The sequence below is a fragment of the Vidua chalybeata genome, unplaced genomic scaffold, assembly GCF_026979565.1.
Source record: "Vidua chalybeata isolate OUT-0048 unplaced genomic scaffold, bVidCha1 merged haplotype W_reject_25, whole genome shotgun sequence".
Taxonomy (NCBI): domain Eukaryota; kingdom Metazoa; phylum Chordata; class Aves; order Passeriformes; family Viduidae; genus Vidua; species Vidua chalybeata.
The window spans coordinates 28,192-47,956 of record NW_026530350.1 but is presented as its reverse complement, the minus strand read 5'-3'; the positions used below and the strand labels follow the sequence as shown (position 1 = coordinate 47,956).

General features: G+C 48.3%; 1 pseudogene; it reads left to right on the top strand.

Annotated features, from left to right (window-relative positions):
* Positions 1-5,749: 5,749 nt before the first annotated feature.
* On the top strand, positions 5,750-7,798 carry LOC128783196 (olfactory receptor 14J1-like; annotated as a pseudogene).
* The last annotated feature ends 11,967 nt before the right edge of the window (positions 7,799-19,765 follow it).

The window sequence follows — 19,765 nt, the reverse complement described above, 5'->3', positions numbered from 1 at the left end:
CTCTTGGATCTGCAGGATCACAATGGACAATTGGTTACAAGCAGCCCTGCTGTGTCACCATGAATATTTGGTTCCATGGGGCCCCACAGTGTCACAACGGCCCCTTGGTTCCACGAGGCCTCGCTGTATAACAAGGGCCCCTCAGTTCCATGAGGTTTTGTTCTGTCAGCAATGGTCTCCTTGGTTCTGTAGGGTGACAATGGCTGCTTGCTTCCATAAGGTTCTCAGTGTCACAGGGGTCTCCTTGGTTCCATGAGGCTCTGCAGTGTCACAATGTCCCATAGTTTCCAGGAGCTTCTGTCCTATCAACCATGTCCTTTGTTCCAATGAGGCCCCACAATGTCACAGTGGCCCCTTGGCTCCATGAGGTTCCATAGCGTAAGCCGGTTGCCTTGATTCCAAGAGATTCTACTGTGTCACAATGGTCCCTTGGTTCCATGAGGTTCCACAGCATCACCATGGTCTCCTTGGATCCGCACTATCTCTGTGGACCATTGATTCCATGCAGCCCTGCTGTGTCACATTGGTTCCTTGGTTCCACGAAGCTTCACTGCATAGAAATGGAATCCTGGTTCCACGAGGTTCCATGATGTCACAATGGTCTCCTTGGTTCTGGACGGCAACAATGGAGCCTTGGTTCCACGAGGTTCCATGATGTCACAATGGCATCCTCGGTTCTGGACGGTAACAATGGAGCCTTGGTTCCACGAGGTTCCATGATGTCACAAGGGTCTCCTTGGTTCGGGAGGGTAACAATGGAGCCTTGGTTCCACGAGGTTCCATGATGTCACAATGGTCTCCTTGGTAATGGACGGTAACAATGGAGCCTTGCTTCCAATAGGTTCCATGATGTCACAAGAATCTCCTTGCTTCTAGACAGTAACAATGGAGCCTTGGTTCCACGAGGTTCCGTGATGTCAGATTGGTCTCCTTGGTTCTGGACATGACAATGGAGCCTTGGTTCCACGAGGTTCCATGATGTCACAATGGTCTCCTTGGTTCTGGAGGGCAACAATGGAGCCTTGGTTCCACAAGGTTCCATGATGTCACAAGGGTCTCCTTGGTTCTGGACTACAACAATGCAGCCTTGGTTTAATGAGGTTCCATGATGTCAGAATGGTCTCCTTGGTTTTCGTCTCCTAACAATGGAGCCTTGGTTCCACCAGGTTCCATGATGTCACAATGCTCTCCTCGGTTCAGGACGGTAACAATGAATCCTTGGCTACACGAGGTTCCAAGATGTCATAAGGATATCCTTGGTTTTGGAGTGTAACATTGGAGCCTTGCTTCCACGAGGTTCCATGATCTCACAGTGGTCTCCTCGGTTCTGTAGCTGACAATGGAGCCTTGCTTATACGAGGTTCCATGATGTCACAAGGGTCTCCTTGGTTCTGGATGATAACAATGGAGCCTTCGTTCCATGAGGTTCCATGACGTCACAATGGCCTCCTTGGTTATGGACGGTAACAGTGAATCCTTAGTTACACAAGTTTCCAAAATGTCACAAGGATCGCCTTGGCATTGGAGTGTAACAGTGGAGCCTTGGTTCCACGAGGTTCCATGATGTCACAATGCTCTCATTGGTTCTGGATGGTAACAATTGAGCCTTGGTTCCACGAGGTTCCAAGATCTCACAGTAGTCTCCTAGGTTCTGGAGGGGAACAATGGAGTCTTGGTTCCACGGGGTTCCATGATGTCACAAGGATCTCCTTTGTTCCGGACTGTAACAATGGAGCCATGGTTCCACAAGGTTACATGATGTCACAAGGGTCTCTGCGGTTCTCAGGGAAAAAATGAAGCATTGGTTCCACGAGGTTCCACGATGTCACAATGGTCTCCTTGGTTCTGGACTGTTGACAATGGAGCCTTGGTTCCACGAGGTTCCAAGATGTCACAAGGACCTCCTTGTTTATGGGTGGTAACAATGGAACCTTGGTTCCATGAGGTTCCATGATATCACAAGGGTCTCCTCGGTTCAGGACGGTTACAATGGAGCCTTGCTTATACGAGGTTCCATGATGTCACAATGGTCTTCATGGTTCTGGACGGAAAGGATGGAGCCGTGGTTCCACCAGGTTCCATGATGTCACAATGGTCTCCTAGATTTTGGAGGGTAGCAATGGAGCCTTGGTTCAATGAGGTTCCATGATGACACAATGGCCTCCTTGGTTCTGGACGGTAACAATGGAGCCTTGGTTTCATGAGGTTCCATGATGTCACAATGTTCTCCTCCGTTCTGGATGGTAACAATGGGGGCTTGGTTCCACGAGGCTCCATGATGTCACAATGGTCTCCTCGGTTCTGGAGGGTAACAATGGAGCCTTGGTTCCACGAGTTTCCATGATGTCACAATTGTCTCCTTGGTTCCGGATGGTAGCAATGGAACCTTGGTTCCACGAGGTTCCATGATGTCACAATGGTCTCCTTTGTTCTGGAGGGTTACAATGGAGCCTTGGTTCCATGAGGTTCCATGATGTCACAATGGTCTCCTAGATTTTGGAGGGTAGCAATGGAGCCTTGGTTCCATGAGGTTCCATGATGTCACAATGGTCTCCTTGGTTCTGGACGGTAACAATGGAGCCTTGGTTCCACGAGGTTCCATGATGTCACAATGGTCTCCTTGGTTCTGAACTGTAAAAATGGAGCCTTGGTTCAATGAGGTTCCATGATGTCACAATGGCTTCCTTGGTTCTGGACGGTAACAATGGAGCCTTGGTTCCATGAGGTTCCATGATGTCACAATTTTCTCCTTGGTTCCAGATGGTAGCAATGGAACCTTGGTTCCACGAGGTTCCATGATGTCACAATGGTCTCCTTTTTTCTGGAGGGTTACAATCGAGCCTTGGTTCCACGAGGTTCTATGATGTCACAATGGTCTCCTTGGTTCTGGACGGTAGCAATGGAACCTGGTTTCACGAGTTTCCTTGACGACAAAATGATCTCCAAGGTTTTGGAAGGTGACAATGGAGCCTTGGTCCCACGAGGTTCCATGATGTCAAAATTGCCTCCTTGATTTTGGAGGGTAACAATGGTGCCTTGGTTCCATGTGGTTCCATGATGCCACAATGATCCCCTTTTTTACGGACGGTAACAATGGAGCCTTGGTTCCATGAAGTTCCATGATTTTACAATGGTCTCCTTGCTTCTGGACTGTAGCAATGGACCCTTGGTTCAATGAGGTTCCATGATGTCACAATGGCCTCCTTGGTTCTGGACGGTAACAATGGAGCCTTGATTCCATGAGCTTCCATGATGTTACAATGGTCTCCTTGGTTCTGGAGGGTAACGATGGAGCCCTGGTTCCACAAGGTTCCATGATGTCACAATGGTTTCCCCAGACCTGAACGGTAACAATGGAGCCTTGGTTCCGCGAGGTTCCATGATCTCACAATAGTCTCCTCGGTTCTGTACAGGAGAATGGAGCCTTGTTTCCATGAAGTTCCATGATTTCACAATGGTCTCCTTGGTTGTGGAGGGTAGCAATGGAGCCCGGGTTCCACGAGGTTCCATGATGTCATGAGTATCTCCTTGCTTCTGGACAGTAACAATGGAGCCTTGATTCCATGAGCTTCCATGATGTCAGAAGGGTCTCCATGGTTCTGGACTGTAAAAATGGAGCCTTAGTTCCGCGAGCTTCCATGATGTCACAATGGTCTCCTTGGTTCTGGACAGTAACAATGGAGCCTTGTTTCCACGAAGTTCCATGATGTCATAAGGATCTCCTTGGTTCCGGACGGTAACAATGGAGCTTCGGTTCCACGAGGTTCCATGATGTCAGAATGGCCCTATCGGTTCTGGACGGTAACAATGGAGCCTTGGTTCCACGAGGTTCCATGATGTCACAGTAGTCCCCTTGGTTCTGGAGCGTAACAATGGAGACTTGGTTCCATGAGGTTCCATGATGTCACAATGTCTCCATGGTTCCGGACGGAAAGAATGGAGCCTTGGTTCCGCGAGGTTCCATGATGTCGCAATACTCTGCTTGGTTTTCGAGGGTAAAAATGGAGCCTTGGTTCCACGAGGTTCCATGATGTCACAATACTCTTATCGGTTCTGGATGGTAACATTGGAGCCTTGCTTGCACGAGGTTCCATGATGTCACAATGGTCTCTTTAATTCTGGACAGTAACAATGGGGCCTTGGTTGCATGAGGTTCCAAGATGTCACAAGTGTCTTCATGGTTCCGGATGGAAAGAATGGAGCCTTGGTTCCAAGAGGCTCAATGATGTCACAATGGTCTCCTAGATTTTGGACGGTAGCAATGGAGCCTTGGTTCCATGAGGTTCCATGATGTCACAATAGTCTCCTTGGTCCTGGACTGTAAAAATGGAGCCTTGGTTTAATGAGGTTCCATGATGTCAGAATGGTCTCCTTGGTTCTGGGCGGTAACAATGGAGCCTTGGTTCCACGAGGTTCCATGATGTCACAATGGTCTCCTCGGTTCTGGATGGTAACAATGGAGCCTTGGTTCCATGAGATTCCATGATATCACAATGTTCTTAGGGTTCTGGATAGTAACAATGGAGGCTTGGTTCCACGAGGTTCCTGGATTTCACAATGGTGTCCTTTGTTTTGGACAGTAACAATGGAGCCTTGGTTCCACGACGTTCCATGATTGCCGAGCCGTGGGGGCTTGTAGCCACTCGGCACGAAGCTCAGATAGCTGGTACATCTGAGGGTCCACCAGAAGAACGGGAGGGACACTCGGGCTGCTGAAATCCTGCTCATTTATTGAAGGGTCGCAGAAGGGGCAGACAGGGAGACAACGAAGCAGAAGGGAGGCAGATTCCGAGAGCCCCGAAGGGCGGGGTGAGGATTCTTTTACTGCGTAGGGGTAGGAGGGTTTAGCATTCGAGGGTACAATCGGGAGAAGGCTAAAGGCAGGGGAAATATAACATTAACCAGTGGGGAAAAGGGAAAGGAGTGTTCTTGGTGGAAGAACCAAAGGGAAAACGTGGAACAGAGAAGATTCTAGGCTAAGGGGCAGACTTGAACTATAACTGACAGGACAGGGGGAGGGTACAATTCTCTTACAAAAGGGGGTGGAGAACTCATACAACTGCTATTTCCCATGGCAACCCTAGACTGCCTTCCCCAACCCCTCCTCCTACATCTCCCCCGTTTTTATTTATTAAATAAGCACTAAATAAAATTAGAGAAAAGGGGTAAGGATTGAGGGAAAGTGGAGGTTAGGGGATAGGAAAGGGCACAGGGGTTGATGGGGTAATTGGGTACGTAGAGTTCAGCAGGGGAAAGTATCTTCGAGTAATCATGAGACGTGTGACGATATTGGGAGGAACGGTCTTTCTTCTCTTCCTCTTCCAGGCAGTGGAAACTCCGTCCAGCGATGAGGTGTTCTCGGTGGTTTGCACCAAGGACACGTTGTCTTGCTGAGCTGGCACCTCTACGAATGGCTTGACATATTTCCCCGGAATCCATCTTGGTCCTTTATCTGTAGAAACACAGGCATACCCTCTCCCCAGGTTATTAGAGGGAAAGGGCCCTGGATAGCTTTGGATTCTGGGTCCTTTATCAAGACTGGTGGCCTCTCGGCGAGTTGCGCTCTGGTGTTATTGTGAAAATGGCGGATAATAGGAGGGTCAGGCTCCCTTTCTGAGCAGTTTAAAAAATTCAGGACATACAGGACCTTACATAACCTTTCGGCTGGGCTCACTGTAATGTCCGGGTTATGTTGTTGTTCAAGGAGCCTTTTTAGATTTCTATGGGCCCTCTCTATTATCGCCTGTCCTGTAGGATTGTGGGGAATTCCGGTGGTATGGGAAATTCCCCACTGTTGCGCAAACTCACCGAAGCGCTTTGACGCATAGCATGGGCCATTATCAGTTTTTACGTGAGATGGGACTCCCAACGTAGAGAATGCCAGGAAAAGATGTTTAATGGCATCCCTGTTTTTTTCGCCTGCATGGACGGAGGCAAACACTGCGCCGGAAAACGTGTCAATAGAGACATGTATGTATTTCATCCGACCAAACGGCTCGAAGTGTGTTACATCTGCCATATCTCTAGCGCTCCCAACCCTCGGGGATTTGTCCCCGTAATGAGGGAAGGCAGAGCGAAAGATTGGCAGCTCCGGTAGGTAGAAACAATGGCTCTTGCCTGTGCTATCGAGATCTTAAATTGTCGCACAAGAGCTGGGGCATTCTGGTGGTAAAATGCACGGCTGAGCCGCGCTTGCCGGAGTATGTCTGGTAATGTGGTTGAAGTGGTTACAGATATTTGTGTTGACATGGCTAGGAGGTCCGCTTTCCGATTACCCTCAGTGATCTCTCCGGGTAAATCGGTGTGTGCCCTTACGTGCATGATACGATAAGGTTGCTCTCTATGGGAAAGTAGCCAAATGAGATCAGAGAGTAAACTGTATAAATTTTTGTTTGAAAATTCTTTGAGGAGGGCACCTTCGGCCCTTTCTGCTACCCCAGCGACATAGGCCGAATCAGTCTTCAAAAAGGCCACTTTATTTAATCCAAGGCACGTTGGAAGTGGAATCACCCTGAAGTAGAGGAAGGTGAAATGAGCAAAGGGCATCTGTGTGGGACCAGCAGGTCTCACTGCACTGGGGCACAGGGAGCCCTGTTTTCCCTCTGGGCTCCCCAGGATTCAGGCTGAGAGCAGTGTCAAAGATGAGGCAGCAGCACAAACCTGAGCTCAGAGAAAAAAGGCTGAGCAAAGTTCAGCCAAAAAAGAGAAGTTTTTTTGAGGGGATTTCCAATAAAAAAAAGCCTAGGAATGAAATCATTCCCAGCTTGTCAATATCTTCTTTCAATAATCCATGACTCCCAGAGTGAAGAAATGTCCAACAGCAGCTCCATCAGCCACTTCCTCCTGCTGGCACTGGCAGACACGCGGCAGCTGCAGCTCCTGCACTTCTGCCTCTTGCTGGGCATCTCCCTGGCTGCCCTCCTGGGCAACGGCCTCATCATCAGCGCCGGAGCCTGCGGCCACCACCTGCACACGCCCATGTTCTTCTTCCTGCTCAACCTGGCCCTCAGTCACCTGGGCTCCATCTGCACCACTGTCCCCAAAGCCATGCACAATTCCCTCTGGGACACCAGCACCATCTCCTACTCAGCATGTGCTGCACAGGTATTTTTCTTTGCCTTTTCCATTGCATGGTGAGAGTTTGCATTTCTCACCATCATGTGCTACGACCGCTACGTGTCCATCTGCAAACCCCTGCACTACGGGACCCTCCTGGGCAGCAGAGCTTGTGCCCACATGGCAGCAGCTGCCTGGGCCAGTGCCTTTCTCAATGCTCTCATGCACACAGCCAATACATTTTCCCTGCCCCTGTGCCAGGGCAATGCCCTGGGCCAGTTCTTCTGTGAAATCCCACACATCCTCAAGCTCTCCTGTTCCAAATCCTACCTCAGGGAACATTGGGTTCTTGTGGTTACTGCCACTTTATCCTTGTGTTGTTTTGTGTTCATTGTTTTCTCCTATGTGCAGATCTTCAGGGCTGTGCTGAGGATCCCCTCTGAGCAGGGGCGGCACAAAGCCTTTTCCACCTGCCTCCCTCACATGGCCGTCGTCTCTCTGTTCCTCAGCACTGCCATGTTTGCTCACCTGAAGCCACCCTCCATCTCTAGCCTATCCCTGGATCTGGCCCTGTCAGTTCTGTACTCGGTGGTGCCTCCAGCCCTGAACCCCCTCATCTACAGCCTGAGGAACCAGGAGCTCAAGGCTGCAGTGTGGAGACTGATGACTGGATGCATTCAGGAACATTAAACTTCTGGGCAATTCGCCAAATCACTTCAAATAAAAGTAATCTTTGATTCTTCTTGTTGGTTTCGTTTTGGAGGTTTGTTTTCTTTGGGTTTTTTTTTTTCAATATTGTCCACAAAGTAATGTCTTTGTTTCTGCCATTTCTCATTTTGTTTCTCTCCACCTTCTCTGGGGCCACAGACTGTGTCAATGAGGGGCTGCGCTCTTGGTGGCTTTAAAGGAACTCAAGGATCTCCCAGCAAAGTTTTCTGCAGAGATGCCCTTTTGTTGCCTTCTCTGGGGCTGCAGCAGCAATGTCTGTGTGCAGAGCTGGGGGCAGATCAGTGCTGGCACAGCAGCTGTGCCCAGCAGCAGCAGCAGCACTTGGTGTTGCCAGTGCTGCTCCCGTGGCCCTGCCCCGCTGCCCTGGTGGCCCTGGTGTTGCTGCAGGGCCTGAGTGCTCTCGGGGCCGGGCACAGTCCTGGGGGTGGCAGTGCCAGGGCTGCAGCAGGGACAGGCCATGGGCACTGCTGGGGCAGCGCTGATGCCTCAGGCCAGGGCCTGGGGGCTCCAGGCTCCTTGCCCAGGCTCTCTCAAGAACACGGCCAGGCCAATGCTCAGCACAGAAAACCCCCGTCAGCAGCCCCAGGCTGGCCGTGGGCAGGCTGGGGGCAAACAGCACGGCTGGTGCTCTGCCAGGGCCCTGGGGGAGACGGGAAGGAGCAGCAGAGCTGGGGCTGATCCATCCCCAGTGCGCTGCACAGCCCAGGGCAGCGTCCCAGAGCGTCCTCATGGAGCTGCCAACAACATCCCCCCTCTGCAGCCCTGGCCTCTCCCCCAGCTCACACAGGTGCCCCATCCTTGCAGGCACAGACACGGCAGCACTGGCTCAGGAGCCCTTGTTTGCATTGCACACAGCAGGCGGGAGCACCCCCGTGCTGCTGCTGTGGGGACATGAACCTGAGGGAGCACAAATGCCATCAGCCCCTGGGGCCAGGAAGGGTTGGGGGACGCCAGGGAAACCACTCAGCTTTGTCCTGGCCTCTGCACTCAGCCAGAAAGTTTGTTCCCATCAGCTGGGAGTTCCCTGTCCCACTGCAGACGCTGTTGCTCAGAGCCAGGGCTGCCTGGCAGCCACCCCCAAACTGCCCTGAGCATTTCCTTGGCTTCACCTGTACTTTCTGTACTCTTCCTTCTACAAATTTCTTTCTCCTGCCCAGCCCTGTTCCCTGCCCTGCAAACAGCCCATCCCTGTTTGCCCTCTCCTCTCTGGCCCCACTCCCCATTTCAGTTCCTGACTTGGCACCATAGGAACGTCCCTTGGGGAGCAGGATCATCCCACAAGTGCTGCAGGAATTGTCTGCAGGCTCCTGCACTGCCTCGTGCTGCTCCCTTGCCAGAGGCACCCCAGGCCAGGGGGGCACATCTGGGCTGCTGTGTCTGCCTGTGGGGCTCCCTGTTCTGGGCAAGGAGGAGGGGCTGCAGAGGCTCTGCAGGACTGACAGGATGGGCTTTGGGGCTGTGAGGAGAAGCTGAGGGACCTGGGCTGCTGCAGCTTCTGAAGAGGAGGCCCAGGGCTCCTCCTGCAACTGCTCCAAGGGTGCTTGCAGAGAATCATAGAACCAGCCAGGCTACAAAAGACCTTGGAGATCATCAAGTCCAACCTGTGCCCTGACACCGCCTTGTCTCCCCTGAGCCTTCTATTCTCCAGGATAAACAACCCCAGCTCCCTCAGCTGCTCCTCACAGGACTCGTGTGGCAGAGCCCGCACCAGCCTTGTTGCCCTTCTCTGGACACGCTCCAGCCCCTCCATGTCCTTCCTAAATTGGGTGCCCAGAACTGGACACAGCACTCCAGGTGCTGCCCAACCAGTGCCCAGTACAGGGGAAGAATCACTGCCCTGCTCCTGCTGGCCACACCATTCCTGATCCAGGCCAGGAGCCATTGGCCTTCTTGGCCACCTGGGCACACTGCTGATTCATGTCCAGCCTGCTGTCCATCAGTGCCCCCAGGTCCCTTTCTGCCTGGCTGCTGTCCAGCCGCTCTGGCTCCAGCCTGTAGCTCTGCAGGGGTTTTTGTGGCCAAAGTGCAGGACCCGGCACTTGGTCTTGTTAAACCTCACCTTGTTGGACCTGGATCCAGCCTGTCCAGGCCCCTCTGCAGAGCCCTCCTACCCTCCAGCACATCCACACTCACACCCAGCTTGGTGTCATCTGCAAATTTCCTGATGGTGGATTCAGTCCCCTCATGCAGATCCTCAATGCAGACATTGAAATCCACGCTGGCTGGCTCTGATCCCTCGGCCATCCTGTGGGTGCCCTGTGATGGCACTCAGGGTGATCTGTTCCAGAACCTTGCCGGGCACCGAGGTCAGGCTGACAGGCCTGCAGTTCCCCAGATCCTCCTTCCAGCCCTTCTTGGGGATGGGCTCACACTGGCACCTCCAGTCCTCTGGGGCCTCCCTGGTGAGCCAGGACTGATGAGAAATGATGGAGAGCAGCTTGGGGAGCTCATCCACCAGCTCCCTCATCCCCCTAGGATGGATCCCATCTGGTGCCAGAGACACCTGTGAGCATCTGAGTGGCTCAGCAGGTCCCCAGCTGCTCCCTCCTGGATTCCAGGGAGCTGTTCTGCTCCCTGTCCCCATCCACCAGCTCAGGAGAACACTTGTCCTGAGCATGACCTGTCCTAATGTTGAAAACTGGGGCAAAGAAGGCGGCTCAAGTTAAGCAGCTCAGCTTTTCCTTATCTTTAGTTACTTTATTCCCCACTGCATCCAATAAAGAGTAGAAGTTCTGCTTATCCCTCCTTTTGCTATTAGTTTATTTTTAAACCACTTGTTATTCTTTTTCACAGAAGTGGCCAGGTTAAGCTCTAATTGACCTTTCACCACTCTACTTTCTGCACGACCTAACAACATCCTGAAAGATTTCCTGACATGCCTGATCTTCTCTCCAAGGTTGATGCACCCTCTTTTTTCCTGAGTTCCCACAAAAGCTCCATGCACAGACAGAACAGTCCTTTTTCCTCGCTGGCTCAACTTCGGCACAGAGGGACAGGCTGCTTCTTCCCCCTTAGGATTTCTTTAGGATTTCTTTCTTGAGATGTGTCCATCCTTCCTGGACCTCTTTGTTTTTAAGGGCTGTTTCCCTGAAAAAATCAGTACTTGATTCGCTACTCTCCAAATCTGCATCCTGAATAAGCCCAGGTCTGCCCTCCGTAATTCCTGTGTAGAAGTTTGGTTGATGCCCCTCCTTCTTTCACAGAACATTGAAAACTTGATTATTTCATGGTCACTGTGCCCCAGGCAGCCTCTGAGCACCACATTTGCCACCAGCCCTTCTCTGTTTGTGAACAGCAGGAGGCAGAGCTTTCCTTGGGAGTGGGAGTTACGAAAAAATTCGGTAAAACAGAAAACTCCTTAACCCCAATGTAGCTTTAGGAAGCAGCATTCTTTATTCAGCCGGACGCATGGGGGAGAGCCCATCCCAAAGCCAAGCATGCTGAGTGCAGGAAAGTTTCTGTTCATATTCTGTATTTTGCACACATATTCATTGATTGTCTGTGACTAAACACACAGATGATAATCATTTCCCCAAAATCATGAACACATTTCCCCTCCCCTTTTGCATGCCTTCTTCTGTCCTGGGGGGTCTCTCTGGTGGTCCCTGGTGGTCGTGGACCCCAATGTTCCCGTCAGCCTGGCTGAGCTGGCAGGACACTGAGGCTGGTGAATTTCAGTTCCCCTTCTCACACAATGGGCATTGTGTGGTTTCCATAGGCCCGGGGTTTTGCAGAAGGAGCATTGTGTGTGCTCAGCAGGTGGAGACAATTTATCATCTGGGAACATGAGGTCACAGAGTGGGATATGACACCACAGAGTGGGTTATGTGAGGTCATCACACAACTATGGTATCATTGGCTGTCTCTGTGACATCACAGAGTCAGCTGTGACATCACAGGGCAGAGGTCTGACATCACAGAGCAGGCTATGACATCACAGAACAGGCTGTGACATTCGAGACCAGCTGTGTGACATTCGAGAAATGTAGAGGAATTTCTCATGGAACAAGGGCATGATATCCTTGATGGCATTTCTTTGCAGGAACTGGACAACCCTGGCCTGCAGATTACAGAGATACTTTAGTTACTTTAGAAGTATTTAGGACATCCTTGGAAAGACAATAAGCTTTGTATGAATACAATAGTCTATGCTGGATGCTGAAAACTGTCACGTACTATAACCTGATCAGACGCTTGTAGTATAACAGCCAAGCAATAAGTGACTTGTAGATGTGATCATATGATCTTAACCAATGAATGTTAATTAGCTATTGTATGATGTAAGGCAGTAGGGTATAAAATATGGATAAATTAGACCATAAAGGAGGAGGACATGTAGCCATAGTGGTTTGAGTGTCATTACTCCGGCCGGCTCTCCGTGGGACCCTCTTCATACTGGCACCATGAACAGGGACTCCTTTGCTTAAATGCGGATCACTTACATGCGGGAGGCTCCCAAGCATCAGGTAAGCACCTGATTTGGGAGCCGGAGGCAGGAGAGGCCTGGTAGGCAAATGCAAGAGCAGAGTCCGGAGCTTGAGCGGCCGATCAAGCCCCTGCCAAGGTAAGACCAGGGTGGAATTAGAGGCGGCAGTTAAATTACTGACAACTATCCTCTCAAAGAGAGGTGAGGACACCAAAGAAGAAGAAGTAATAGCCCTAATAAAATGGGCACGTAAAAAAAGGAAAGCTTTCTGAACCTGCCCTGCTCTTTAGTGAATCTGAATGGCAAGAGGTAGGAAACTACCTCCGGGACATCAGGATAGAAGGTGGAAAAAATGGAAAAGAAGCAAGGGAGTTAGGAGTTACTTGGAAATCTATCACCAGTACATCAGAGACTATGAAAGCTGAGAAAAAGGTAGCTGCCGCAGCCATTGAGGATTTGGGAGGCAATGTGAGTGGAACAAAGCAACAAGTTCCTTCCAAGCCATCACGTCTCGCTAACTTTTTTGGAGTTGGAAAGGTCCCCATGAAAGGAATCTCTGCCCCCATTTGCTCTAATTTGCAAGAGTTGCTAAATAATCCATCACAAAAAGAGGAGGTTGCCCCATCAGAGTCTGCTGCAGCTGGTCAAAAATTAGAAAAAGTAACTGATCCCCCCTTCAAGAGAAGCCAGAGATATGGAAGCAGTGCCTGAAGCAGCAGAAATAGAAGAAATTCCTGAGGCGGTGGGTGATGCAAGGCCGAAAAAGGCAGCTTCAGCTTGCGGGCAGAAAGGAAAAGAAAAGAATGCTGCCCTTCCCTGTGCCCTCCTTTGCCTGACATAGCATCAGACGAATCTATGCTGTCGGCTGAGTCCGAGGGAGAGGAAAAAGATAGAGTTAGAAGGTCAAAGCGCTCTGAATCTAAGTACAAAGCTAAAAAATCGGATTCTAATGACTCAATTCAAGAAGTGTTAAAGAAATTAGCAGAATTATCCATACGGCAGGAACAACTGGAAAAACGAACAGAGACTGTGTCAGTGCTAAAGACTATTCCAACACCCCTTTCCGTCCCAGTCCCTGTGACACCCCCTGAGGAGCCGACTGCTCCACCCATGCCCGGATGCCTTGCAATACCCCCGCAGGCACCAAGGCCGGAAAAAGATCCAATTCAACAGCAATGGTCGGGTGTGATTCGAGATGCTATCATAGAAGGTGAATGGCAGGCTGCCAGGTCTCTTGCTTGCCCTGCAATAGTCAGTAATAATTAAGCAAATTGGGAACCTCATGATTGGAAAATATTGCAACCAGCAAAACAAGCAGTTACTACCCATGGTATTCGATCAGAAGCTACCCGACAAATTATTCCGTTTATTTCTACAGCAGATGTCCTTGCCCCTGCTGACTGTGCAAGAGTTGCTTCCCTTCTCCTCACTCTGTCTCAGTATTTGTTGTTTGAAAGAGAATGGAAAAGATGAGCAGTTGAAGAAGCAAATAAACATTTAATAGTAGGAGACCCTCTGTATGGTATACAGGCAGACATGCTAACTGGGCAAGGACCCTATTCTAACACACAGGTTCAGCTACAATATCCTATTCAAATGCACCAAATTGCCCAGACTTTAGCCCACTGAGCTCTTTTGTCTGTACCTGATAAGAAAATCCTGCACCTTAGACCGCTGTCCGCCAAGGAAGAACAGAGCCCTGTGGACTATTCCTAGACCGTCTGTCAGCAGCAATAAAAGATAATGCAGATTTGCCTCCTGAACTCCAGGAACATATGTTCCGCACTCTCGCTTTTGAAGGAGCAAATGCCAGAATGAGAGCAATCCTGGCAACATTAGCCCAAGGGAGCCCAGTTGACAAAATGCTTATGAGAGCCACTCGGGCAGAACAGAATAATCAGACAGCTGCCTTCACGGCAGCGATGAAAGAAACATTAAAGGAACAAGGTCATGTAATTGCAGCTGCTCTGTCTGGAAATAGAGGCAAGCAAGCTAAAATAAAAGGTCAAAATAACAGAAAGATTAAAACTGCTACCTGCTTCCCATGCGGTGAATTTGGGCATATGCGGCGAAGCTGTTCCAAAACCGTTTGGTGTCATGTGTGTAACTCTGACACTCATGCCACCGCTGCCTGTGCTCACAAACCGTCAAGAAACATGCAGAGCAGCGCGACCTGTCTCCGCACAAAGACACAAGTACAGACCCCTTCAACCCAACACACCCCTTCGACACAGATGAAAAATACGGTTTCCTATACCAGCGCGTCCCAGCCACCCGAGGGAGTCTCGGAGTGGACGTGGCAACCACAGTAGAGGTAACCCTGAGCAACAAAGAGGTAACATTGATTCCAGCTGAAGTAAAAGGACCTGTGCTCAGGGCTGAGTCTCCAGCCCGAGGGCTTTTACTTGTCAGGTCGTCAACAAGCAAACAAGGAGTAATTGCATTACCCGAAGTAATAGATGCAGATTTCACAGGGCAAGTAGAAATCATGGCCTGTGCTTTACAACCACCTGTAACAATTCCTAAAGGCAGCAAGATTGCACAAATACTTCCCTATGAAAACTTTCTTACACATCGAGAATATTATGAAAAACTCAGAAAACAAGGCCAAGTAGCTAAAGTAAGAGGAAATAAAGGTTTTGGATCCTCTGGATATGATGTGTTTTTCACATTGGACCTTAATCAAAGACCATATCCAAAAATTCAACTGAAAAAGGGCAGTCAACAAATTAGTTTAGAACCATTACTAGACTCTGGAGCAGATGTCACCATCATTAATCAACATATGTGGCCTCAGACATGGGAATTACAATCTCCAGTTGCCCAAGCAGTGGGGGTGGGGGGAGCAAAAGCACCAAAACAAAGTAAAGGCTTAATTACTTTGCAGTTTGAAGACGGCCAAACAATTGTAATTAATTGTAATTGTAATGCAACTTCCACACACTTTACCAGGATTGATTGGACGGGATGTTTTGTCACAACTGGGACTGGTGCTGACAACAGAGCAGCATTTTGTGCCACGGCCACTGGGCGGCAGCCGCCCATTCTAAAAATTACATGGTTAACTGAAAAGCCAGAGTGGGTAGACCAGTGGCCGATGACCTCAGAAAGGCTGCGCATTGGAGAAGAGTTAGTGCAGGAACAGCTAAAAGCAGGTCACATTCAACCTTCCACAAGCCCGTGGAACACTCCTATATTTGTCATCCTGAAAAAAATCTGGCAAGTGGCGACTTTTGCATGAGTTACGAAAAGTTAATGATCAAGTGTTAGGTATGGGTGCACTGCAACCTGGCCTTCCTGCTCCTACAATGATCCCACAAAATTGGCAAATAATAATAGACTTAAAGGACTGTTTTTTCACAATTCCTTCACACCCTGATGATACACAGAGGTTTGCATTTACTCTGCCATCTGTCAACTGTGCAGCCCCTGCCAAACACTATGAATGGGTAGTTTTACCCCAGGGGTCCAGAAAGAGTCCAAGTATGTGTCAAATCCTTGTGGACTGGGCACTTCAGCCTGTGCAAAAGCGATGGTCTCACATGCTCATTTATCACTCCATGGATGATATTTTGTTTGCTGCCGAATCTGCTTTAACAGATAGTGAATTCGAGTGGATCATCAACCATTTGCACTCCTGTGGACTGACTGTCACCCCTGAAAAGGTCCAGCGTTCTGTACCATGGAAATACCTGGGTTGCCTCATCTTGGACGCTCAGATCAGGCTACAAAAGGTAACCATCACTGCAGAGATCGGTACCCTGCATGATGCTCAAAGGCTTTTGGGTGACTTACAATGGGTTCGTAATCTAGTTGGCATCACCAATGATGACCTCCTCCCCTTCCAGTCTTGGCTGCATGGCACCGAGGCACAAAGACCCCGCACCTGTTCACCAGAACAACAGGCTGCCCTGCACGCAGTAGCTCGTAAGATTCAAACAGGATGGAGTAATCGCCGATTGCCAGATCAGCCATTATCTCTTCTGATCTGCAACGCCACCACTTCTCCCCTTGCCATTATCCTACAATGGCAAAAGAAAAAGGGGGAGGACACAGCGATCATTCTTGAGTGGGTGTTTTTGCCAATGCAACTATGGCATCGTATTTCGTGTCGGTCAGAAGCATTAGCAGCTTTGGTAGGAAAAGGAAAAGACAGAATCATTGAACTAGATGGAGCTGAGGCTGCAGACATCAGCATCCCGGTCCGTGGAGATGATTTGGAATGGCTCCTGTGGCATTCGATTGAAGTGCAAGAAGCCTTGATAGGCTCTACAGGAACTACACATAATAATTGACCAAAAGGGCCTCTTTGGAAGATGCTTGAACGATACGGGTCAAAAGGCCACTCTGTTCTGAAAGGCCAGTCAAAGGGCCAACGGTGTTTACAGATGCAGGGCGAAAAATGAAGAAGGCTGCATGTGTGCGGCAATCAGAAAATCACTGGCAGAAGCACATCATCCTTGGGCAACAGAGAGACAGCCTCCAAACCTTAGAACCGAAAGCCGTGTGCTGGGCTTTGGAAACTGGAAAGATACGCCTGTAAACATAGCATCAGAGTCATTGTGTGTAGTCGGCGTAGTGCAGCGCATTGAAGATGCTTTGCTACGAGAAACAAAAAATCAGCAGCCTGGTGAACTGTTTGTACAGTTACATACCACGCTTCAGCAAAGAGAGCAAGAATTCTGCATGATGCATATCAGAAGCCATCAGTGGAACATTAGATTAGGCAAAGGCAATGCACAAGCAGATGAAGCAGTCAGTTGTTTTGCAATAACACCTCCAAGAAACAAATTCGAAGAGGCCCGAAAGAGCCATGAAATTGTGAAAATGCATCTTTTATGACTGGCTTTTCACAAATACTAAATTGAATATGATACGTGTAATATTAGAAAGTTATGCTGTATTAATTCTCTTGAGTGGTGTGTTAAATATAGTTTTAGGTTATAACATAATGTTAACATAGAAACTCTGCAATGTAAGATTTTTTACTAGCTCAAGAAAGGGATAAGATATTCAAGAAACTCTTCGCAGAGAGATAACAGTGACAGGACACAAAGAGTTACGGCCTCCTTATCGGAAAAGACAAACATTCTTCTGCCTTCTCTCCATCTTTATGGAAGCACCAGGATAAAGGGGAAGAAGTTGACAAAAACCAGAAAAGTTCTTCATTAGCAAGGAATGTATGCATCATATATGAGATAGATGAATATGCAACAGGCTGTTGCTTTTAAGGGTTATTCCTTTGTTTGCAAGGCATGTTTTTGGCAGCTTAGTGCCCAAGAAGATCCGGATGTCTGTAAGTCTTTGCTTTTAATTGTCTTGTAATTGTCCTAATCCTAAATTTTTATTGCTCTAATTGTATTGCTAATTTTATAACCATTTTATTATTATTATTAAACTTTTAAAAATTCTAAAAACAAGTGATTGGCATTTTTCACAAAATGTTTCATCCAAATGCATAATCATTGCATCGACAGTACAGAATCCCTTTGGCAGATGCAAAAGGAATTGTTCATTCCTGTCCTCAGTGTAGTCATCATGGGCCTGGTATAGGGTTTAAACCCAAAAGGTTTAAAAGCATTCCAAATTTGGGGAATGGATGTAATACACGTTCCTGAATTTAGAAAGTCTAGATGTGTCCATGTAACAATTGATGCATACTCTCACTTCATTTGGGCCACTGCCCAGGCTGGAGAAAAGGCAGTTCATGTTGAAAGACATTTAACAGCCTGTTTTGCAGTTATGGGAGTGCCTGCAGAAATCAAAACAGATAATGGCCCTGCTTGCAGTAGTTTATGGGTTGCTAGATTTATGATAACATGGGGTGTGAAACATGTCAGGGGAATTCCACACTCCCCTACAGGACAGGCCATAGTCGAGAGAGCAAATCGCACATTAAAAGAATACTTGAGGAAACAAAAGACAACTGAGATGGATGCAAGTAAACGGTTAAATAAAGTATTTTTTACATGGAATTACTTGTCTCTAACAGAAGGAAGAGAGGGGCCTCCTGTTGTTATACATCATCAGGCTATTGAAAACAGTCAAAATCAAACCATTCCTGGGATGCAAGTTAATTCTAAAAACATGTGACTACGGGCAACTGGGAGGGACCCAGTCCAGTGCTCTTTATTGGTCAAGGATATTTCTGTATTTCCACAGGTAAAGAACCTTTGTGGGTCCCTAGCAGATTTGTCTGCCCTGCATGTCAACCTCAGAAGAATGAAGGGAATATCAATATCAACTCTACTTCTTCCCAATCTTCAAGAGACTCCACAAAGAACTCGGACCAATCCCACCTTCCATAGAAGACGTCGTGTCAAAAATAATAGCAGGACAATCATTTGGACTGCTAGCTTGTAATGCTGGGTTAAGGAAGTGCTATAAAAATTCTGCTTCTGAGAATTGTGGAAAGCAAGCTGACATAATGTTACATTGCAGTAGTTGTGGAAAGAATTTTGTTATACAGTGGAACCACTTGCAAACTGATCATGCTTTGTGCTTAGACTGCTGAGATGTCATTGTTAGTATTACCTTTGAAGAACCTGGTAGAGCATTTCTGAACCTTGAGCCAGATCAGCCTTTTCCAGAAACATGGATACCAGAAAATATTGGTGGCCTATACGAAGCTTTCTTTTGGCATGTTGTAACCAAGGCTTACACTGTTGTCTTAGCCACAAAAAGAATGCAAGTTCTTGGCCTGTGGTGTTCATTTTGCCAGTTAGGAACGAAAATTACAAAATTCTTGTTTCATTTGATTATAGGGCTGTTAGGACTGACAAAACTGTCCTTGGAGAAGACAGCATGGATTAACATCCAACCATGAACAAATATGTGGGTTCCCTGGGCCAAGCAGACAGGGCAAAAATCATTCTATTTATCACTAGCTACCCCCTCTGATCCCTTTTGTACTTGCTTCATCGGAGTTCCTTTGAACAATCTCACAGAATTCAGGCCTTGGACAAAAAGTAAAGTATATCCCAAGCCTGAACAAGCAGCAGATGAGTTTTGTACTACCGCCTGTTGTTGTTGTTGTGGCAGGACAGGAACAAAGAACTCCAGTTCAGAAGGAGAGAAGGAAAACTGATTTATTTCAAATGCACCACTCTCTTTAGCGAGAACATTGTGCAGACAAATTTCATTGGACTTAAAGTAAAAGCATCTCACACCATTGGTGCGCTCTGAATGACGCACGGTGGCAGAATATATCTATAAACAATATGAACAACAAGAGACATAGTGAATTCTTTACATTCTTTTCCAACTCTCTCCCAGGCCCAGCCTGGTAGAAATCTCTCTTTTTCTCTCTGACTGAACTGAGAATATCCACAACAATGAAATGAAACAAAAGGCGTTCCAATTAATTGCTGCAAACAACTCAACATTTCGACCAAATCCCCTAGGTTCCTGAGCATTCTTAATTGCAAAAAGGACTGAATGTTACAGGTATAAAAAGAACCTCAGGAGCTTGACATGTTAGGGTCTGCTCCAGGAAATTACTGTCTAGTTTTTGGATTTCAGAGAAAGGACATTAGCTCCGAAAACCTTCAGGCA